Raw genomic sequence first — 19,737 nt, forward strand, 5'->3', positions numbered from 1 at the left:
TGACATGTTGCTATAAGCACTGTCCCAAACTTTCGATATAAAAAATTCAGTGATGTGTGAGATTGACATTGCTCTGTATATATAAGTGCTTTACAACAAAAATAGGTTATTTTTACACCCTCCTAGCCCACCAAGTTCCAGCACCAGCACCCATGGCGTAATAAATTCCCCATTTATTAAGCACATGGAGGTAACATGTGTAACGTCTGTATTAACCCATAGCAAAAAATCAGATAGCAAATATATGTTATTATACCTCCCACTAGTTGTAAGTACATTTTTTTCATGCCTCCCAGCTGAAAGTTGCCAGCTTTCCCCAGAGTTGTATTTTAGACTGTGTATAGTATCAGTGTCGTCACTTTGTGAATAGAATCTGTGGACCTGTACAGAAGCATAACTAAAAATGGCATCCAGTACTTGCTATTTATTATAGTACCACCATACTTCACAGTTTTTTTATATAACTGCTAAGGAGAAGTTGCTTAGATTGCCTCATGTCTTTGATTGCAATCTGGTACTAATGCTACTTTATGCCAATTATATGTAAGGCTAGGCTAGTATAATATTTCTAGAGAAGGTAGCATCACATGTTTTGTACTTCAAGATTTCATCCTGATTGCTAATTTTTTATTTCTTTTTTTTTTTTGTAAGGGTGTCAGGACAACTGTAATCCCAGTTTGCACACAATAGCAAACCTTTTTGGTGGATTCTCAGGTCCACTCCCTAAAATGTGTGAATGTACTCCCTCCATACAATGGTACGGTGATGCCATGCAGTGAGGAGCAAGTTTTCTCCTTGCAGAGATCTTTGCAAGTGTGGTATATGGGCGAGGCTCACTAGGCAAAGAGTCAGCTTAGTTTCAGTTACAGTCAGTGTGAAACACACTCAGAGAGGGAATGACAGGGCTATGCTGCAACTGATGGATGGGGACCCATGGAAACAGTGGGACACATGGTTATTAATCTACCAGCAGAACAGGTTTGTACCTATATACATTGATCATTTATTTTCTCTATACTATATGTGCATTTCTGTAAGACTGTGACTGTGTATGAATGAAACATAAGTATGAGAAATGAATGGAACTTGATGGATGGTAGATGTATCCATCTATGTGTCAGGAAAGAAACAGGTTATATTCTTGTTTCCCTTAATGTATTATGTTTATGTGTAAGAATCACAATATGTATATAATGTCATATTATACATTATATAAATATATATAGTGCACAACTATTAACATGCGTGTCTATGTATATACAGAGGGCATATGTATTGTTCTACCTTAAAGGGATTCTGTCATGATGTTTATGATGTAGTTTTTATTTCTAAAACACTGTTTACACTGCAAATAATTCACTCTACCATATAAAATTTCATTCCTGAACCAGCAAGTGTATTTTTTTTAGTTGTAATAATGGTGTGTAGGCAGCCATCTCAGGTCATTTTGCCTGGTCATGTGCTTTCAGAAAGAGCCAGCATTTTAGGATGGAACTGCTTTCTGACAGGCTGTTGTTTCTCATACTCAATGTAACTGAATGTGTCACAGTGGGACATGGATTTTACCTATGAGTGCTGTTCTTAGATCTACCAGGGAGCTGTTATCTTGTTTTAGGGAGCTGCTATCTGGTTACCTTCCCATTGTTCTGTTGTTGGCTGCTGGGAGGGGCAAGGGAGGGGTGATATCACTCCAACTTGCAGTACAGCAGTAAAAGAGTGACTGAGGTTTATCAGAGCATAAGGCTCTTGACTGGGGGCAGCTGAGAAACTGACAATATGTCTAGCACCATGTCAGATTTCAAAATTAAATGTAAAAAAATCAGTTTGCTCTTTTGAGAAATTGATTTCAGTGCAGCATTCTGCTGGAGCAGCATTAGTAGCTGATGCATATTGAAAAAAATGTTTTTCCCATGACAATATACCTTTAAGTCTCAAGAGACACTTATCTGGCCACTGACAATTTGCAGCTCCAGGTAGATTAAGTTTGTTGACCGGAGCAAAGTAATGGGTTACATGCTTTACAATGCTAGGGAACCATTCATTTCTGGGGCCCAAAAAAATCAATAATACGTAATGTTCCAATGAACTCTAAGCCTATATGTTACACTTGTAAGGACTCCAACCCCCTGTTAAAAAAAGTGAGTTTCCCAAGCTGGCCCTGCTGATGGGCTCTGGCCTCACAGTTAATATATTTGGTACGGCAGATAAAAATGTAATATTGATAACTGGATGTACATAGGCATTAGTCTTGTGACTCAAAACTTGGCAAACGTTACACCATAGAAGACGCAGAGCTAAAGAATGAATGGCTACATTTGATACATTTTTATGCAACTGGTGAGATAGAATTATATACAAGTATGCAACCTGTAATCCAGAATGCTTGGAACCTGGGGTCCAGATAAAGGATCTTTCCGTAATTTGGTTCATCATACCAGAAGTCTAATAGAAAATCACATAAACATTAAATAAACCCAGGCTGGTTTTGCTTCCAATAAGGATTAATTATATTTTAGTTCGGATCAAGTAAAAGCTACTTACAAAAATATTTGGGTTCTTTGCTTTTCAGCTTTTCAGCTTTTCTCACTGTGGTGAACAAGTATACCTTTTTTCGTAACTCTCTTTTTATTGAAGTTTTGCATTTTTATACAAAGAGATAAACAGAAAGTTAGAAGTGACACATTATCCCTCGTAAGGGGGGGACCCCAGAAGAAAAATGTTATGGAGGATGCTGGCTAGAACAGGAGTCATACTATATAGTGTAGCTAGAACAAAATAGAAAAGGGGAAACAAACAGGTAACATTTATTCATAACCAGGGCCGTGCCTGGCCAGACGCCCTAGGCAAGCCCTGCCTTCAGCGCACATCTGCACATGACGGAGAGGGGTGAGCGAAGGAGGGGAGGGTGTCGGGAAGGAAGGGGAGTAACTGAGAGGTGCAGACTAGGGGTAGGCAGAAGACAAGAGGTAGCTGCCCAGCACCCCCCCCCCCTATTATTGTGCCCTAGGCAGCTGCCTCTTCTGCCTACCCCTAGTCCTGGTCATAACATTTTCAACATTTTGGCCATTTTTTCAGTAAGACTTATCATAAAAATAAAGTCTATCCTATTAATGGCAATGGCAGTGGCATTGACTCTTTTGTCCCACCTCGGGCTCTGCCCTTATGTGAACCCAGTGTGTATTCAGCAATGCATAAATTGAATCGAAAATAGAGTTTTGCACAAATTAAGTGCCAAATGAAGTCCCAGTAGCTCCAGAAGAGGTCCACTGTATCATTTCAATGTGCTGTTAAGTACTATATTTTTCTGATGAAGCAGACTTTCTTCAGAAAGTCCATTTATGATGGCGGTTGAACAGTTTTCTGATTCCCCAGATGACATATCTGCCTGTGGTAAGGAGAGAATTTTTTTAAGCTTAGGGATTTTCTTTCCCAGTATAAATGTCAATGGATCTAGTTGGGGTTCAAACAATAAAGATTTATGTAACCATCCTCTTACTATAGACCAGTACACTTGAATAGCTAGACAGGTCCAGAACATATGCAATAATGTTCCTTCATTGCCACAACCCCTCCAGCAATTTGGGGAAGTAGTCTGTGGAAACCATTTGTGAAACCATCAGTATCTTCTCTTTTAGGGTTACACAGATAGGTGTCTTAGTGGCATTTACCCAAATATTGTACCATGTTGCAAGCTCTATAGGCCAGTTCAACAGTAAATTGAGTGCACTGTTCTCTCACTATAAGCTTCACACAATACGTTGCTCTGGATGAGACCTTAATTCTTAGGGGGTAAGCCCTCGCAATTGGTGTGGAGGCAGGGTATAGTACAACTGTAACTTGGTGCAGTTCACAATAACTGGGCACCAGTGGTTCTTGTAATGTAACCAGAGAATATATATATATATATATATATATATATATATATATATATATATGTTGAACAAGATAATCAACAAAGGACTGTACATATAGAGCAAGCAGAATCATATAGCAACAGTGGATAGGCATATACTCACAGCACCACTGGTCAGTATCAATCCCCACAGGGAAGAGAACATGCACAGCAGCGAGGAAGGTACATCCAGCTTTTAGCCTTTTCCCTAAGTGGAACTCAGTGGGAATCTCTGCATCCCTGGTTCTTTATACTTAGTCCCTTCTCTGGGCAATTAGTAGGGATCTTAATCCCACTACACTCCTCGGAGGAGCCTCATGCTGCTCAGCTAAATAGCCTGACTGTCTGCCACTCCTAGAGTGACCTCTCAAGGTGAGTAGCCTATCCTGACCTGTCTAAGTTCCACTTTACCCTGCTTGCCTGCTCAGGCTAGGGCTTACACAAAATGGACCCTGGGCACATGACTGCCCAGGACTTTATACTTTAGAACAGTGCCGTCTACTGGGCATTGGCTGAACTACAGGGGTTATAAGTTTAGGCAGGATAAGGAAACAGGTCCACCTCCTAACTGGACCCAGTTAGGCATCTAAAACACTAGGGGACTACCTGCAAAATAATACTGTGAGACTAATTTGCCAGTCCCCTACATTATCTAAAGCAGAGATACTTCTATCTTCTAAGACAGCGCTGTAAGATTTTTTTGGTTGATTTTTTTGGTTCAAGCCTTCTTTGTACATCAAACCTTTAGTGTGGGTAGCTCATAACAGGGTTCCTGGTACATAAGAATATTGTTGTACCAGTCATAATTTTAGCAATATATAGAAGAGCAATTAAGTGCTTATGCCCAAAACCCCTCTATTTGACCTTCATGCTAAGCGCCCAGGAGCAGGGTCAGAATGGGCTCTGCATGGTCGCATTATATTGTGTTCCCTGACCTCCCTCCATCCTGATTGCAAAGAGCAGAGAAAAGAAGGCACTCTCGGGCTGGGGGAAGGTGGGCAGAGGGTTGTTGCAGCTGGGGCACGGGGGGCCCGGGGGGCCCGGGGGGAAGCAACAGCCCAGGTCAGCCGGACCCCCCTATCTGACACTTCCCAGGAGTATCTAGAAGAGCAAATAGGCATTGTCCCCAAATATCCACTTAAGTGGCCTCCAGGGGGCCAGACACAAAGATTGAGAATGCACTGTTCTAAGACCTGAATATATGGTGCATAATGCTTGGACCAGGAGTCAAGCTCTGTTCAGTTAATTTGCAGTCCTGAGAACTTTAAACAGCATTTTGCACAGGGGTTAGAGAATGCAGTTTGAGAGAGGTAAATGCAGAGTGTATGTCTTATGTATTATTTTTATTATCCTTTCTTTATATAGCACCTACCAAAATGTTTTATCTTAATCTGTTTTTCTGTTCACAGTGCATTTTCCTGACTGGACAGTTATCAGCCTTAGTCCTGGTATTCTTGTTCCGCTGGTATCTACCTACCTCACAATGTGGTCCAAAACTCAGACACAGCATAGCTTCTCTGTTTGGAATCTCCCTGTCCATCTACTGCTTTGGCTAGTACGCAATAGAAACATTGTCTTGTAAATAGTGCTTTCTAGGTATACAGTAGCAGTTGTATTTTCTAACAGTGGGAATTAGCATAGGGCAATAATTACTAGGTATTGCACATCTTATCTGGTAATCAAGTGAATAGTATTTCTCCACATTCAGTGCTTCCTTATCCATACAATATACAATATATTTTGATGTGGATCTAACACAAAAACCAAGACAGTGTATTTATTTTCAGGAGCACTTAAACAGGGCAGTTTGCATTTTCTTGTAGAATTAAAGTCAATATGCTTGTCTTTACTGCTAGGATAATGTCTGGCAGTGCCTCCACCTAGTGGGATTCAGGAATATAACTACGGGTGGCCCCTCTGTGAATACAGAAATAATAAAAGTCAATATACTGTAGAGGTCAGCGCACCTTCACCCACTTATACAATGCACAAAGCCGTGTCTCTAGATTGTAAACATACACCTCTTGCTGATAATGGGTGGGTACTTACAAACATTTCAAATGATAATCAGCATGTAAAAATGAACGAACTTCCAAACGAACTTCCCAACCGAGATCCTTGCTATAGATTGATGTGGAACACAATATAGTGTAAAAACTTTTTATTAATAAAAATCACTAATAAAATATTGCACTCACAATTTGGTAGTTAAAATTGAACATCTCAAAGTCATCCCCTTCTGTAAAGTATCGCCTGTAGATTTTTAAAAGGAAACCGCAGTGTTCAGCGGTTTCCTTGTAAATATCTACAGGTGATACTTTACGGAAGGGGATGACTATGATTAAAGGGAAAGCTCCAGAGACATTGCTGCTATTTAGTAATATTACAGTAATAATAAACACACAGAATTGGGTAAACTGAATAAATGTTTATCTAAAATAAATGGGCAACTAGAACATGCAGCACTCCTGCCTAACTGGTGGCAATAGGGCCTCACTAACTAACTTGCTTGCGTTAACTATCTGGTTAACTAAAGAATGCAAAGTCCTTTAATGTCCTTCCACAAACAGTCCCTGTATCTTCAAGCCCTTCTTAGGGTACATCTGCTACTTCATCTTCCTACCAGCCACTCACTAACTGCTGTTTCACTTCCTGCTGCACTGAAATCACTGAACAGCTGGTTGCTAGGTAACAGCTTACAGCGCACAGACACATTCACTGTGCCTGATCGCCTTACAGGAATACGTGCAATGGTTTTGCACTAATTCCCTACAGATATAAACAATATTACATGTTATAACCATGAGGCCCATCCTAGCTCTAAAATGGCCAAGTTCTGATATTGTATATTAAAATATTATAATCCACATGTGCATGCAAGTGTTACTGATTTACAATCTCATGTAGCACTTTATCTCTTTACATCACAATGCACTTAATATAACACAGTGCCTTTACCTGACAGGAATCTTGTGTCTATATTTCACCGGATGCAATGAATGGTAGCCTTTAAAAACTGGGTAAAGCAACAATACTTGAACATATGTATATGCCAGGGGCGTAACTACAGAGGAAGCAGACCCTGCGGCTGCAGGGGGCCCAGGAGGTATAGGGGGCCCCATGAGGCTCAAATTCATGTACAATTTCAATACATTTGGTAAAACAGGACAACCTCTGGATATGTTTGGGGCCCTAAAATTTATTTGCTGTGGGGCCCAGTAACATCTAGTTACGCCACTGGTATATGCAAACAGTGGACCTTAACCAGCTTTTAATTTTTTGCCTTTAGAAGTTGAATTATAGACTACATATAGAATATATGTTATGCATGTGTATATAGTTATTAAATAACATTATAAAAATAATCACTATTACAAGAGATAAAAAAGTATACTTTCCTTGTAAACATTGCAGCAACTTGCATTTCTTAAAATGCGTCACTTGCAATGTAGGAATGCCAAGGCCCTGATCTGATGGGGTGAATGACATAAATCAGCAGTGTCCAACCTGCTGGTTTAAGCTGTTGAGAGCTATAACACATTCAATTGAATGTTCGACTATTCGACCATTCGATAGTCGAAGTACTGTCTCTTTAAAAAAAACTTTGACTACATACTTTGATAGTTTACACCTACTGAGGTACAATGTTAGCCTATGGGGACCTTCCCTATCACTTTTCTAACGATTTTTACTTTGATCGATCGATCGAAGAATTTGCGCTAAATCGAAGGATTTAACTTCGAGGGTCGAATTTGAGGGTTAATTAACCCTCGATATTTGACCTTTAAGTGTTTTGATCATTCAATTCACCCTAACAGGACTACAGAAATCTGACCATCAAAACTTAATTTCCCCAAGAATTCATTGTATTAATCCTAATTTAAAAGGGAGTTGTTGAGAATCTTTCTTGCCAAAAAGTTATTTCACCTGTTCTTGTGTATTTCTGTACATTTCCTAGGCTTTCCCTATTTCTTGTTGGAGAACTGACCCTAGGATATCTTCTGCTGCTACTTGCTGATTCTAGAAGAGTCCATGTGTAAGTTTGGCAATGGAGGCGGTACCTCATTATGCTTAATTGTTTGTGAACTTTTGGCATTAGGATGGCAATACTATGTGTGTCTCTCATTAGGTATACTCTGTTCCTAACTATGGGATATCTGACACTTTTCCATATTCAGAGATTTCTATACCCTGCAGAAGATCAGATGGACTTCACTGTGTAAGGATGAGCATTTATTATTAAATTAGCACAAGTTTATATGATGAGTGTCCCTCATCCTGTTGGTAATCTTCAGTTTCCACCACCATTGTGAAATGCGAACATTTAATATAAGCTTCTTCATACCAAAAAAAACAAACTTTGCAAATATAATCAATTAAAAATGCTTTACAATTTCTGAAATATCAAATTTATCTTCACTCTTTCCCTCTCTGTTTCTGTTCATTTTGTCTCCATGCAGGAGATAGAATAAAAAATAAATAATAGCGTAACTACAGTTCCCGGGGGTTCTCCTTTGGTTCTGACTCAGTATTTCCCGTTTCTCCTCGGGTGGCAAATAACAATATCACAGTCTGTATGAGTCAGCGCTAAAAAGCTAGGAGAAATAAGAATGCAGCATAAAAGGAATCTAATGGAGATTTTGCTGCGGTCATATTCACCTGTGGGGTTCCCTAAGAGACCAGACTGTTTAGTCTTCATGTGTACTGAACTGAATAATCATCCTGATTATTCTGTTGAATGAATTTAAAGTCTTAAACGTTTGTAAGTACCCAACTTTTAAGCAAGGCACGTGGAGGTGGATGTAAAAAGTAATCTAGCACCCCCTAGTGGAATTTTGGGAGAGTGTGTAACTGCAACTACCAACAATCCACTACATTAGATTCCTTTTATGCTGCATTCTTATTTCTCCTAGTTTTTTTAGCAATATCTTTTAGGGGGCTTCCATTCCCAGCAGATGTATTAGAGCTCACTCAAATAATTGACTCCGGCACAAACAAAATATAACAAGATACCTGACTTTGGTACAAATTCTAAATGTAGAGAGATAGGATTTCTGAGTGAGTTCTAATACAGTACATCTTCTGGGGGAAAAGAGCACCCCCCCAAAAGCTGTATTAGACCTAACTGTTAATCAAAATCAGACTCCCAACTTTTACATAAAGAGAGAATGAAGAGAGACAGATGCTGAGAAGTGGATTGTGAAGAGTAACTTGATTACTTCAGAATTCATAATTGATAATATTTAAAAATCAAATTTTATTAATTCAGTATGACGAAGCTTATGTTAAATGTTTATTTTCAAACCAATTAAAGACCTGTTGTTAAGCAATAGTGAGAGAGTCATTGGTTGCCTGTCTATTCGAATAAAAAAATGTTCTTATCTTCTCAAGGCCCTTGATGATGTTGACTCAGAAAATTAGCAGAGTGGCTTTTGAATTTCACGATGGTAAATCAACTAATCCTTAGTTATTTTTACTGATAATGGTTCTAAATTAGTTCATAATTGTTCTTAGATAATATAGCCAAGTAGTAGCACATCAGTCAAGAATGGTCTAGGAACAGACTTCTCTAATTTCCACATCTTATGATGCCCCACCTACCAAAAAGGGTATTATTGGTATTTAGTGTAGGGTAATATGAACACAGTACATATAGTATTTTTTTGGTGTACTGCATATAAAACTTGCCCATCACTAAACCATATTTTGTTTTTACTGCAGTTATATGCACACAGTACACCACTGTATTTGTAGTTTTCACTTTGTGGGGCGCTATCTTTCTGTTTGGGTAAATATGTGTGTGTGCAAGTATTATCTCTGTGATTCAGACTGTGACTGTCATTATGCTCACCTTAGGGGTGAGGATTGGGTGGTATTTTACATGACAAATAATTGCCCACAATTTTGCAGGTGCAAAAAAAGATATATAAAAAGGAGGCATGGGAGATAGATATATATTCACACTTTAAATTTGCATGTACAGCACACAGGAAGAATGGATCAAAAAAACTATATTTATATATTAGTAAAGTGAATTTTTTAGAGTTTATCTTTGCATCATTTATAGGCATTTATATTGCTCCCTTTTCTGTTTGCATTTCAGAGGTTGTTCAACTTTTTTCATTTCCCTTGTTTTCTTATAGTTCACTTGAAATAATTTTCTATTCACCAGAAATAACATTTTCAACAGCTTTTTATTTTTATTTTTTACATCTTTTAAATATTCAAGAAGCTTTGGGAGGGGATTTGTTTACTGTTCTAATCTGATCCCTGAGTTTCATTAAAGTCATTTGTTATAATTGATACAACAGTTGCTAATATTGGCCAGATGCTGCTAAAATGTGTATAAGCTTATGTAGCAAATTAGATAAGATCAGGGTCTACCAATTAAATACTGAAATGCAAGCCTAACATTTCAGAGTAAGAAACAGCAACATTGAAATTTAATTTTAGATAAACTGTCAAAAATAAGAAGCGATTTTAAAAAGAATTTCTAATTTACTATCTGAAAACAACTGAAGTGAAAAAGGGGAATATGATTTTAATCTTATTATAGCCAGTGGTTAGTAGCAAATTTGGATTAAAAATAAGTTTTTGCACTTGTATCTTCTTGTTCAACTTGAGCTCAATAAATAAGGTTTGTGTTGTTGAACATTATTTTTGCCTATTGTTTTAAAGAGGAGAAATAGACATTATTTATTTCTTGAGCTAAACAGGGCAAACAGTAATATTGAACTAACTCCATGTTTGGTCCTTCCAAAGTAATTAGATTACGAGTGGACAGATAATGCCCCTGCATAATGGGCTCCTGTGTTGCTAATATTAACCAGATGCTGCTAAGCTATGTATAAGATAATGTAGCAAATTAGAACAGCTCAGGGTCTACCAATAGATTGCTGAAATGCCAGCCTAATATTTCACAGCGAGAAATAGAAACATTTAAACTTTAATTTTAGAAAAACTTTCAAAAATAAGTAATTTTAAAACTATTTCTAGTTTATTATCTGAAAACAACTGAACTGAAAAAAGGGAATATGATTTTAATCTTATTATAACCAGTGATTTAATACATGTATCCCCTTTTTCAACTTGAGCTCAATAAATAGGGTTTGTGTTGTTGAACATTATTTTTTCCTATTGTTTTAATGAGGAGAAATAGAAATGATTTGTTAATGCCCCTGCATAATGGGCTCCTGTGAACAAAGTCACGAAAAAGGTGAAGGGAGGAGGTTGTATCCTGGAAATCTTAAAAGGAACAAACATGTAGCGTCTCAGATCCTGGTACAGGAATAGGATCCCTTATCTGGAAACCCGATATCCAGAAAGCTCCGAATTACGGAATGGCTGTCTCCCATAAACTCCATTTTATCCAAATAATCCAAATTTTTAAAAATGATTTCCTTTTTCTCTGTAATAATAAAACAGTAACTTGTACTTGATCCCAACTAAGATATAATTAATCCGCATTGTAAGCAAAACCAGCCTATTGGGTTTATTTAATGTTAAATGAATTTCTAGTAGACTTAAGGCATGAAGACCCAAATTACGGAAAGATCCATTATCTAGAAAACCCCAGGTCCCAAGCATTCTGGATAACAGGTCCCATACCTGTATCATTTCCCTCTAGTGACCTTGTATTTAACTGTGTTTCCCATGTACATTTCCTACCCCACTGCTTTTAGTGGACCATATAGCCTTAGCTTTCTCCATACTGACCTAGAATCCATGCCTGGAACAGAGACTGTAATTTACTTCTCAATCTGATGCTTATGCTTAGATTCTTTAAATAGGATTATAGACACATTTCAAGCTCTGTGGGAGGTGATAATAAACGTAAGATCATACTGCAGTGAGAAAAATGCTTGAAAATGCTTGAAAGGCTCAAAAAACTCAAGTTCAGTGCTGCTACTCATTTTTTGCCACCTTGGCATTAGGGATGTAGCGAACGGCGGAAAAAATGTTCGCGAACATATTCGCGAACTTGCGTCCAAAAATGTGAACGGTTCGCGAACGTCGCGAACCCCATAGACTTCAATGGGAAGGCGAATTTTAAAAGCTAGAAAAGACATTTCTGGCCAGAAAAATGATTTTAAAGTTGTTTAAAGGGTGCAACGACCTGGACAGTGGCATGCCAGAGGGGGATCAAGAGCAAAAATGTATCTGAAAAATACATTGTTGACACAGCGCTTCGTTTTGTGCTGTAAAGGGCAGAAATCACACTACGTCACTCAGGTGATGTTTCTGGACACGGAATGTGAAAAAGCTCACACAGCTAGGTGGCACTTGGTTAAAGACTGGGCAAACAATGCCTGCAAGGGCAACGTATACAGTAGTGGATACGGAATATATTATTGCTGCTGTAAAAACATCACTCAGGTGATGTTTATGGACACGGAATTATTATTGTTATTTAGACAGAATGTGAAAAAGCTCACACAGCTAGGTGGCACTTGCATACCTCCCAACTGTCCCTCTTTTGACCACTCAACCCCCTGTCCCTCTTTTGTACTGGAAAGTCCCTCTTTTCTCTGCACTGAACAGCCAGAAAAAAACCAGTTTCTAACTTAATTGGCTTTTGGCAGAGAGCTCAGAACAGCTAACAGGTGCAAATAAGATACTTTGTAACAATTTTGACTCTGGTTGGTGCTGGTAGTGGTGAACTACTAGGAGGAGCAGCACACCAGTCCCTCTTTTCTATGCACTGAACAGCCAGAAAAAAAAACAGTTTCTAACTTAATTAGCTTTTGGCAGAGAGCTCAGAACAGCTAACAGGTGCAAATAAGATACTTTGTAACAATTTTGACTCTGGTTGGTGCTGGTGGTGGTGAACTACTAGGAGGAGCAGCACACCAGTCCCTCTTTTCTCTGCACTGAACAGCCAGAAAAAAGCCAGTTTCTAACTTAATTAGCTTTTGGCAGGGAGCTCAGAACAGCTAACAGGTGCAAATAAGATACTTTGTAACAATTTTGACTCTGGTTGGTGCTGGTAGTGGTGAACTACTAGGAGGAGCAGCACACCAGTCCCACTCCCCAACACAGCTAGACTAATAGCACTGGGCTCTTACAGTAGCAAAGTAAAAAAAACAAAAAAGAAAATAAAAGCAGTCCTTACAAGGACTATTGGGTTACAGGCAGCAGGCAGCAGTCAGCAGATGAGAGATCAGCAGCAGGACAGCTGCCCACAGCAGCTACATACAGAGCACTGCAGTAGAAGGTAGATTACTAGCCAGCAAAGCTACCTAACCTAAAATGTCCATCAAATCCTTGCAGAGTTCTGTAAAGGGCAGAAATCACACTACATTTCTAAACTTGTGTAATAAACTGCTTTAAAACGTCCGGCGTCTACATGCCAATCAAGTCGTGTAAAGGTTACAGCCTGTTCACACGCAAAGACAAAACGCGGCGCTTACTGCAACGCAAAAAAACGCAAAGAGCTTTAATGAATGATACCGTCAAGTGAGCAAATAATAGTTTTTAATTACTAGTTGCTTGTCACCTCCAGGATGTTCGTCCTGTTGGTGGCAATATTTCTGTAGTGGTGTGTTTAGCAGTCACCGTGCTTGTGCGCACGTGCACGGTCAGGCAGAGGTAATTCAATGTACAGTGAAGTGAACCAAAAAACACTGATTCTGCAGTGTGGGCCCAGTTTTGGTCTACTTTATTGATCACCTGCGGTGACCATAAAAGATGCGATGTTGCCACTGTTGCAGAACCCTGAAAAATTAGGCATGTGTACTTTCCTGAAAAATTATGTTTTTTTTGTCGCAGCCACTGAAGCACAGAGGCCAGAAAAAATATGCCATATAAATGCTGAAAATATTAATTTTTTTTTGTCGCAGCCACTGAAGCACAGAGGCCAGAAAAAATATGCCATATAAATGCTGAAAATATATTTTTTTTTGGTTGCAGCCACTGAAGCACAGAGGCCAGAAAAACTCAGGATTTACCTGTCCAAAAAGTTTTGCTTAAAATGAAACCAGTAGGGTTTGCACCCTAGTTTGTAACGGTGGCGGAGGGAGGAGGACGCTAAAGGACAGCTGTGTGTGGAGTCATGCGGCGTGCAGAGAAGGACAGCTGCATGGGGAGTCAGAACAAGTCTTCCGGCGTGCAGTAACCCTCCGAGATCCATGCCTCATTCATTTTAATAAAGGTCAGGTAATCCACACTTTTGTGACCTAGGCGAGTTCTCTTCTCAGTTACAATCCCTCCTGCTGCACTGAAGGTCCTTTCTGAGAGGACACTTGAGGCGGGGCAAGACAAGAGGTTCATGGCAAATTGTGACAGCTCTGGCCACAGATCAAGCCTGCGCACCCAGTAGTCCAGGGGTTCATCGCTCCTCAGAGTGTCGATATCTGCAGTTAATGCCAGGTAGTCCGCTACCTGCCGGTCGAGGTGTTCTCTGAGGGTGGATCCAGAAGGGTTCTGGCGCTGCCTTGGACTGAAAAACCTTTGCATGTCTGACGTTACAGAGTGGCCAAAGTGCATTGTCCTTGCAGGTGCGCTCGTGGCAGGATTACTGGCACCACTGCCCCTGGAATGTTGATGAGTTCCTGAAGTGACATCACCCTTAAAAGCATTGTGCAACATGTTTTGCAGGCTGGTTTGTAAATGCAGCATCCTTTCGGACTTGTGGTACGTTGGTAACATTTCTGCCACTTTATGCTTGTACCGAGGATCTAGTAGCGTTGCGACCGAGTACAGGTCCTTCTCCTTAAGCCTCTTGATACGGGGGTCCTTCAACAGGCATGACAGCATGAAAGACCCCATTCTCACAAGGTTGGATGCAGAGGTATCCATCTCCGCTTCCTCGTTATCAAGGACTACATCATCCACGGTCTGCTCCCCCCAGCCACGTACAAGACCAGGGGTCCCCAAAAGGTCACCACAAGCCCCCTGGGAAGCCTGCTCCTGTTGGTCCTCCTCCTCCACAAAGCCACCTTCCTCCTCTGACTCCACTTCTGACACCTCTCCCTGCGTTGCAGCAGGTGCCTGGGCTCGTTCTGGTGATTCCGACCAGAAATCGTGCGCTTCCTGCTCCTCGTCACGCTGGTCTACAGCCTCATCTGTCACTCGTCGCACGGCACGCTCCAGGAAGAAAGCAATGGGTATTAGGTCGCTGATGGTGCCTTCGGTGCGACTGACCATGTTTGTAACCTCTTCAAAAGGGCGCATGAGCCTGCAGGCATCGCGCATAAGCACCCAGTAACGGGGGAAAAAAATCCCCAGCTCTGCAGATCCAGTCCTACCACCCAGTTCAAACAGGTATTCATTGACGGCTCTTTGATGTTGCAGCAGACGTTCAAACATGAGGAGCGTTGAATTCCACCGAGTCTGGCTGTCGCAAATTAAACGCCTGACTGGCATGTTGTACCGCTGCTGAATGTCAGCAAGGCGTGCCATGGCTGTGTAGGAACGTCTGAAATGGGCCGACACCTTCCTGGACTGTCTGAGAATGTCCTGGAATCCTGGGTACTTCGAGACAAAACGTTGGACTATTAAATTCAGAACATGTGCCATGCAGGGCACATGTGTTAAATTGCCCAGTCTCAGTGCTGCCAACAGATTGCTTCCGTTGTCACACACCACTTTTCCGATCTTCAGTTGGTGTGGGGTCAGCCACCGATCGGCCTGTGACTGCAGAGATGACAGGAGTACAGATCTGGTATGGTTTCTGCTTTCCAGGCACGTCATCCCCAAGACAGCATGACAACGGCGTACCTGGCATGTCGAATAGCCTAGGGGGAGCTGGGGGTGCACAGGTGTGGAGGAGGAGGACCCAGCAGCAGAGGAGGAGGAAGCAGAGGAAGAAGACGAGGTAGAGAGCGAAGGAGGAGTAGAGGTGGTGGCAGAACCGCGTGCAATCCGTGGCGGTGACACCAACTCCACTGTTGTTGTTGAGCCATGCATTCCCTGCTTCCCAGCCATAACCAAGTTCACCCAGTGGGCAGTGTAGGTGACATACCTGCCCTGACCATGCTTGGAGGACCATGCGTCAGTAGTCATATGGACCTTTGCCCCAACACTAAGTGACAGAGATGCGGAGACTTGGCTCTGCACATGGTGGTACAGGTGTGGTATTCCCTTCTTGGAAAAAAAATTGCGGCTGGGTACCTTCCACTGCGGTGTCCCAATTGCTACAAATTTGCGGATGGCCTCAGAGTCCACCAGCTGGTATGGTAAAAGCTGGCGGGCTAAGAGTGCAGACAAGCCAGCTGTCAGACTCCGGGCAAGGGGGTGACTCGCAGACATTAGCTTCTTACGCTCAAACATGGCCCTCACAGAAACTTGGCTGGGGGCAGATGACTGGGAACTGGTGGTCAAGGTGGAAGGCGGAGTGGAGGGTGGTTCAGACGGGTCAAGGACAGCAGAGGTAGAGCAGTAAGATGCTGGACCAGAAGGAGGGTGGCTTTTAGTTTGTCTGCTGCCTTTGAGGTGTTGCTCCCATAGTGCTTTGTGCTTGCCGTTCATGTGCCTTCGCATAGAAGTTGTACCTATGTGGGTGTTGGGCTTCCCAAGACTCAGTTTCTGACTGCACTCATTGCAAATTACAACGCTTTTGTCAGAGGCACACACATTAAAAAATTCCCACACTGCTGACCTTTTTGAAGCTGGCAATCTGGCGGTAACAGTAGAAGTTGGCGGCAATGGCGGGTGCGTTGGCCGGCTGACCACAGGTGCCGATACATGTTGTTGTCCTACTGTTCCCTGCGAGCTGTCCTCCCTGCTTCTTCTAAGTCTTATTCTCCTCCTGCCTCTCTGACTCTCCGTCTCTCCATCTGAACTATCCTCCTCTTGCTCTCTTCTACTGGGCACCCACAAAACATCAATCTCCTCATCATCATTCTCCTCAGATGCATCAATTTCTTCTAACAGCTCACAGAAGGAAGCAGCAGCGGGGACCTCCTCATCACTCATTATGTCCATCTCTGTTGTGTTGTCTGCCAGAATTATATCTGGTGTAACGTCCTCATCTCCTTCATCTTCTTCTGCCAATAATGGTTGCGCATCACTCAGTTCAAGAAACTCATGTGTAAATAACTCCTCTGACTCCAGTGAAGAAGGGGCGCCGGTGGTGGAGGAAGTGTTACGTGGGGTGCCCATAGCAGAGGAGGATGAGGATGTTGTGGCAAAGTTAGAAACGGTAGAGGATGGGGTGTGCTGTGTAAGCCAGTCAACTACCTCTTCAGCATTTTGGGAGTTCAGGGTAATTGCCTTTGTAAAACTGGGCAATTTCCTAGGGCCACAGGATAGCATAGCAGCACGGCCCCTAGTGCCTCTGCGTGGCGGCCTGACTTTGCCTGGCATTGTTTTTAAAACAACAACAACAACTCAGGTGATGTTTCTGGAGACGGTATTATTATTGATATTTAGACAGAATGTGAAAAAGCTCACACAGCTAGGTGGCAGTTGTTTGAAGAACACACTGGGCAAACAATGCCTGCAAGGTCAACGTATACACTACAGCAGTGGATACGGAATATATTATTGCTGCTTGGAAAACGTCACTCAGGTGGTGTTTCTGGAGACGGTATTATTATTGATATTTAGACAGAATGTGAAAAAGCTCACACAGCTAGGTGGCAGTTGTTTGAAGAACACACTGGGCAAACAATGCCTGCAAGGTCAACGTATACACTACAGCAGTGGATACGGAATATATTATTGCTGCTTGAAAAACGTCACTCAGGTGGTGTTTCTGGAGACGGTATTATTATTGATATTTAGACAGAATGTGAAAAAGCTCACACAGCTAGGTGGCAGTTGTTTGAAGAACACACTGGGCAAACAATGCCTGCAAGGTCAACGTATACACTACAGCAGTGGATACGGAATATATTATTGCTGCTTGAAAAACGTCACTCAGGTGGTGTTTCTGGAGACGGTATTATTATTGATATTTAGACAGAATGTGAAAAAGCTCACACAGCTAGGTGGCAGTTGTTTGAAGAACACACTGGGCAAACAATGCCTGCAAGTGCACTACTATTGGTGCACTACTATGAAGAACAGCAAACAGCACTGGACACGTTAAAGAACAGTAAGATAAGTAAAATAAAAAATATATATATATATTAAAAAAAAAAAATTACTCTGGTTGGTGCTGAACTACTAGGAGCAGCACACCAGTCCCACTCCCCAACACAGCTAGACTAATAGCACTGGGCTCTTATAGTAGCAAAGTAAAAAAACAAAAAAGAAAATAAAAGCAGTCCTTACAAGGACTATTGGGTTATTACAGCAGTCAGCAGATGAGATCAGAAGCAGTGCCCACAGCAGCTACATACAGAGCACTGCAGTAGAAGGTAGATTACTAGTCAGCAAAGCTAACTAACCTAAACTCACTGTCCCTCAAATCCCTGCAGAGTTCTGTCCCTACAATACAGAGCAGTATCAAGTAGATTACTAGCCAGCAAAGTTACTATCAACTGTCCCTCAAATCACTAAACAGCTCTCTCCCTACACTAGCTCTTCCAAGCACACACAGGCAGAATGAAAAAACGCTGCAGGGCTTCAGTTTATATATGGAAGGGGAGTGGTCCAGGGGGTGTGGGGGTGGTCCAGGAGGGAGAGCTTCCTGATTGGCTGCCATGTATCTGCTGGTCTGGGGTGAGAGGTCAAAAATAAGCGCCAGCTAAGGCGAACCCAAATTGGCGAACGTTTGCGAACATTCGGCGGACGCGAACAGCCGATGTTCGCGCGAATTAGTTCGCGGGCGAACAGTCCGCGACATCCCTACTTGGCATGCCCATTGACTTTAATGGGTTACTCCAGGTATAATAAACTAAATTCCAGGTATACATTATATGTGTATAATCAACTCATTTGGTTTTTGTCCTGCTAGCCCCATAAATTACATTTGAGTTGTAACATTGACTTTGCTGTAGCCCAATAGACAGGGTGCTGGATCAGTGGTCAGTACCTGTCCACTAAACTTCCCTTCTCACTTTCTCAGATCAAGTAACCAGGTGTAAATTCTGTTGACAGAGGAAAAAAAACATACACACAGAGCTCCATACAGCAGCTTAGCATCTGTGTCAGTGTACATTAATTTATTTAACAGAATATATGTTCTGCTGTATTCCCTAGTTCTGAAATCATTTTCTGTGTGTATGAGATAATCTGAAGAATAATTCTATGCTGTATAACAGGCCATATCCAGACAGAGAAACCTTTCAGCTCATTACAGAGACATCTTGCTATTCGGTAAATTTTGTGTCTCCTTGTTTCCAATTAATATCCATTCTTACAGCTGTCCTAACATTTGTTTGAAAAAAATACCCATGTGCTTTGAAGACACAGTGTATATTTTTTTATTAGTAACATAGAATATAACTTCATCTGTTCCATCTGCTGATTTATATTTCTCTCCACACTCCATTAACCTGATTATCATGTCCTTATTTTTCTCCCTAGGACCCTGCCTTCACCTCTCAGTTATGTCAGTTATACTCTGGGTTTCCTGGGTCTTTTGGCTGGTCCTGTGTGTTCATATAATGACTACCAGATATTTATTCACGGGAGTGAGAAGGCTGGAAACCCAAATGTGAGTAGCAATAATGCCAAGCTACATTTTGCAAGCTTTTGTACTAGCATACCTGTGACTTGAAAAAGCTCAAAATGGGTTATGATAATGGAAACCTATAGAGAAACCAATGACCACATTTGTCACATGGACATTTCCTCCAGTATTATTTAGGTCATGTTTATAAGGAAAGAGGCTGTGAAAGGCTGGCTGTTGAAATAGATATTCCTTTTATCAAAGATGGCGGTGTAATGGGGTGTGTGTACTCTGTACTTGCCCGAGACCAAGCTCAGGGTCCACATTCATCTAAACAAGCATCCTG

At 41.4% G+C, this 19,737-nt stretch overlaps 1 pseudogene; it reads left to right on the forward strand.

Moving 5' to 3' along the window:
• LOC108707476 overlaps positions 1–19,737 on the forward strand; it is a 32,690-nt pseudogene that overhangs the window by 9,427 nt on the left and 3,526 nt on the right.

The sequence above is a fragment of the Xenopus laevis genome, chromosome 2L (assembly GCF_017654675.1).
Source record: "Xenopus laevis strain J_2021 chromosome 2L, Xenopus_laevis_v10.1, whole genome shotgun sequence".
NCBI classification, from domain to species: Eukaryota; Metazoa; Chordata; class Amphibia; order Anura; family Pipidae; genus Xenopus; species Xenopus laevis.